Below are 5,096 nucleotides of genomic sequence, written 5' to 3' on the forward strand. Positions count from 1 at the left end.
CTTGATTTGAGCCCGATTGGATGCGAAATGACTGAGCTGCGTAAATTTGATGATTGGCTGTCATTTGTCGGGATAAATGATCCTTAGTTGTGAAGCGCCAAGAAGCAATAAAAAAATCTGAAAATAGCTTCGTACTTGTCGTTTCATTGGCTTTCGTTGGTCCAGATTTCGCTCGATTTTGGAGGATTTTGCCATAGATATTCATTTGATAGTGATATGTCTCCAGTATTGCATGGAGGAAGTAATAAACAACGTGCATACTATTGTGCTTTGCAACAAAGTCAAAAGTGGGTGTATACGGCGTAAGCATAGGATAAATCAATGCTAACGTTACAAGGGTCGTTGGAAATGTAAGCTTACTCGCCACCAACGTTAGCGATGTTAGTGTACGGTCTCTATGCTACAGTTCTCTCTGGTTTCTACCGTCTTTCAGCCACAACTCACTACTACTTCATGTGTCTCTTTGTTCTGTTGTTTACTGACAATCGCCAAGCCAACTGTGTTGAGTTTATCCGCTTCGGATCATTTTCTCACATGACCAAACTGAGAAGCTCGAGGTTATCAAATCGTGGAGTGCAAATGGATCAAAGAGCAGCGGTTGAGCACACGGGTAATAATCGACATGGCATTTGTCGCTGGTGTGATGACAGACACAACGATGGTGGTTGCCAGCACGATTTCAGTTACTGTAGCTGCAGCACCCAAAGCTTAAAGCTACCAGTTTTCAAAGAAGAAATGTGTGTAGTAATCACGATTTTAATCCACGACTCCAACGACTGATGGAGACTAACTGGTCGAACGCAAATGCCTCGTCGTCGACTGACGTGTCCCAATTGATTCAGTCGTGCAAGGCTTTACAGTCGTTGTACAAGGAGCCTTAGTGGTGGTGCAAGGAGCCTTGGAAGTAGTGCAAGGAGCTTTGGTGTGGGGGTGCCTGGAGCCTTGGTGGTAGTCGAACGAACCGCCGTCGTAGAAGGCGACTTCGTGGTAGTCGCAGGAATTGCTGTCGTTGTAGCAGGCGCCATGGTGTTTATCGAAGGAACTTCCGTCGTAGAAGCAGGCGACTTGGTGGTGGTACTTGGACCTTTCGTTGTAGTCGAAGGAACCGCCGTCGTGGTAGCAGGCGACTTGGTGGTAGTCGAAGGAACCGCTGTCGTGGAAGCTGGCGACTTCGTGGTGGTGGAAGGAGCTTTGGTGGTGGTGCTTGGTGCAACCGAGGTCGTCGCAGGAACTACCGTCGTGGTAATAGGCGACTTGGTGGTGGTTTCAGGAGCCTTCGTCGATGTGCTAGGTGCAGCCGATGTAGTCGAAGGAGTAGCCGTAGTAGTGGTAAAAGGTGACTTGGTGGTGGTGCAAGGAGCCTTGGTGGTGGTGCCAGGGGGCTTTGTGCTGGTGCTAGGTGCAGCCGCGGTAGTCGCAGGAGTAGCCGTTGTGGTAGAAGGTGACTTGGTGGTGATGCTGGGTGCTGCTGTGGTTGTCGCATGAACAGCTGTCGTGGTACAAGGAGCCTTGGTCGTGCATGGTTTAGCGGTGGTTGTTTTCGGGGCCAAGGCTGTAGGGTTGGGATCTGTAGTAAATTCCAGGGTGCTTGCTCCTTCAGCTGCAATGGTGGATAGCAAGAGGCCAATTAATACGGTGGTCGAGACGATGTAGCGAACTGTCACCATGGGTAAGTTTGGGTGTCTACTGCCGAGGCAATTTGAGAATGATGAAAAGCGATCGCCCTATTCATCAAATAGCTCATCGCCATACCACCTTCCGCTGTACCTTTACTCCCTATGTTTAGAGACCATAGGATACAGACTTCGAATTAGTCTTTTACCTAGTGCCTCCGACGTACCGCACCGGTATGGATGGCATAAGGCCGAAAACCATTCTGGTAGGCGCGTCAAAAACCTTACGTAATCGTCCTCACAACCGCTTAGGTGCGGTTAATTCGCACTTAAGAACTGGGGTACTAAGTATACGTAGCATTATTTTAATAAACAATGCACCGTTCATCAATACTACCTACGAACAACAATCGTCCTTTAGGGGCCTTAATCAGAAGGCATTCACACGGTTTCTTTAAGTTTGGATTTATATCAATGCAACGATAGCGCGTTAGAAGAGTTATTTCAGCGAGTTATGTACCTAAGGCTACACACGGGTGTCCACGTAGTGATTGGAATCTTCAGTTCTGGAAAAGTCATATCGAGAGTTTTACAGTATAAAGTTGGCTGTCGCGGGACTCGAACCCTCAACCTCGTGATTATTAGCTGGATACTTTATTAATACCATTTAGCTACTACTGAAGCTTTGTGATTTGAAAGCGCTTTGTTCAAGATCTATTACAGTAGTAGCGAAGAGTATACTAGTACTATTAATAGTTTTGCACTTACAGTTAACAGAAAAAAGCTAGAAAAAATAGATCTGTTACGTGGGATTGTTTGAGCCCTCAACCTCCGATTTGCTAGCAATGAGCTATACCATCACGCTTACTAGTACATGCGTTAAAGTATATCATTTCGATTATTATCATGATATAAGATTGCTCTCCTGGATTGCTCATAGCTTTGGCGGTTTTGTAAACCTATGATGCAGGTCGTGATGAACGCATCTAAGCATACCAAGCACCTCTACATGCCGACCAAGGGTAAGTGTCATGAGGATTTAGTGTGGTGGTGTGTATTATAGAGATTTCGCAACTCGTGACTTTGGCGTTCGCGCTCCAGTTCCACCTGAAACGCGAAACGGAGCGCTAAAATTAGTTTTGTTGTTTCGCAACTTCTCTTTGGCGCAGAAGTCATCTCTTTTGGTGCAAGGAAAATGAACCCCAACGACCAACTTGCTCTGCGTGTGTACAAGTGGGCGAATCGTAAAAACTTCAGCTATGCCACACGGGTCTCTGTCGAGTGGCCTTTCATTCCGGACATCCGATTTGACCTTAACATGCGGGATGCAGATGCGCTACTCTCCTATCGATCTGGTTGTTCGTGGTTTTGTTGAGCTGACGGACTTGCTCGGGATCCCGAATGTTGTGATCTTAAGTGCTCGTGATCGTGTTGTTGGTGTTGAAGCCATGACAATTTTGCTACGACGCCTGCGTTATCCGATCACGTACTACGATATGGAGGCGTCGTTTGGGAGATCCCGGGAACAAATCTGTCGCATTTTCAAGTACATGGTGCAAATTGTCTAGGACTCATGGCAATCCACCATCTACTGCAACACGAAAGTCGTACGGACGCGTATTGCTCAGTAATGTGAAGCCATTCACAATAAAGGAGCCCCGCTGACGAAAGTGTGGGCTTCTCCCGACGCCACCAAAATTGAAACATGCCGGATCAACGCAGCGTCGCGCGGTGCAGAGGGCCTCAATTTGCAAAAGCGAATTTATTACGGTCACAATCGACGCCATTGCTTGAATTCTCAAGGCCTGACAACGCCGGACGGACTGTGCATTCATTTCTTTGGCCCCTTGGAGGGCAGCCGCCATGATGTAACACTGCTGCGCGTCAGCAAATTGCAAGAGTTTTTCGCATCCCACGAAGACATTTTCGGTGGTTATTTCATCTACGGCGATCCAGCATATCAGTGGATAATTTCGGGGTACAAGGGGGCAAATTTGGACGAGCCAAAACAACTTTTCAACGCTGCAATGAGACCAAGGTGTTGAATGGAATTTTGGTCGGCTAAAATCTTTCTGGGGATTTATTACTTTCAAGATGCACCACAAAATAATGCTCTCGAACGTCGGCAGTGTGATCCTTGTGGCAATGGTTTTGAAAAACTGCAATTGTTGCTACAAAGGTGGAAATCAAATTTCAACATACTTCGGCTTGCGCCTACCAACGTTGAAGGAGTGCTTAACACAAGATGAGATCCATGTAATATAGATCAATTGAATATAACAAATTCAATTACTTGCGACCTTCAAGTACCGCTTTCAGCAGGCATGACATCTTTTCGCTCTCGATGCGTACTAGAGCCAGTTGGTGCTCGCGTTCGGCTTGGCGTTCGTCACGGTCCATTTCACGCTGTTTCGAATCGGATTCAAATTTGAACCGCTGAAATTCTAACTCTTTTTCACGCGTCGCCCGCTCGCGTTCGCTTTCGATTTCCATCGTTGACGCCAATCGTGAGCGGCGGCTCTCAACAACAGGTTTCTTCTTCGAGCTTTCGCCGTCGGGGGCCTTGTCCGTACGGCGTTTCATGGTTTGCATGGCCAATTCACGAATAAGCAATCCGTCTTGTTCAATTATGTCCTTGTCTGCGACGGCATTGGACTTGTTGGCAGTGGTATTGGACTTGTCAGTTGTTGCAGTAGCCTTGATGTGTCATCGAGGAGGCACACTATGTCATCAAGCAGCATGTGCTTGTCCTGCTCTTCTTGATCGGAACCAGAAAGCTTGGCCGAAGCAACATTAAAAGCGTCGATGTTCATCCACGAGAATCGTGAAGCGATTCAACAGTTTGCGTGCATCTACCACGCGGGTGAACTGCTTCACTCTCCATTAGCGTTTCGACCAGAGTCTGCCAGGTCTTTGTCACCTGGACTTTCTCAGCAGCGAATGGTTGTCGTTGGCGACTTGAATCAACAACATGATGTCTTCGTCATAGGACAAGTTGCGTCGCTTGTCTGCTCGGGACATGGCTTTATACTCTGCACGCCAACGGAAGAGTCACCCGTACAATCAAACAATTCTACGCGAAGAACAACAACGTTTCACAGGGCTTGACGTTCACGAATCAGTATTTAGAGGTTGCGGGAACGCCAACGCCAAAGCGGAGTTGCGAAATCTCTCTTGTAGTTCTAATGTTATTTAAGCTGGCGCGGAGTTTGTGCTACTCATCTGTAATACACTCACTGGTATTTTGAGAGCAAGGACTGCTGCTTTCTTGCACGCAAAATATCATCAAGGGAATTGCATAACCGGTATGAGTGCTGCGTACATAAGCATGTCTCATGTAGCCAACGCAAGGTACCTTGTGCGTGGAATTGTCAATACTGAGGATTGTAGCCGAGGTGAGAGTTATCAGTACGTAGCTGTTGGTTATGTGAGCGTCTACTTTATGTTGGTACCAGTGCACACAGTGTCGTGTACACACTGTTG

The sequence above is a fragment of the Aphanomyces astaci genome (assembly GCF_000520075.1).
Source record: "Aphanomyces astaci strain APO3 unplaced genomic scaffold supercont1.82, whole genome shotgun sequence".
In the NCBI taxonomy this organism is placed as follows: Eukaryota; Oomycota; class Saprolegniomycetes; order Saprolegniales; family Verrucalvaceae; genus Aphanomyces; species Aphanomyces astaci.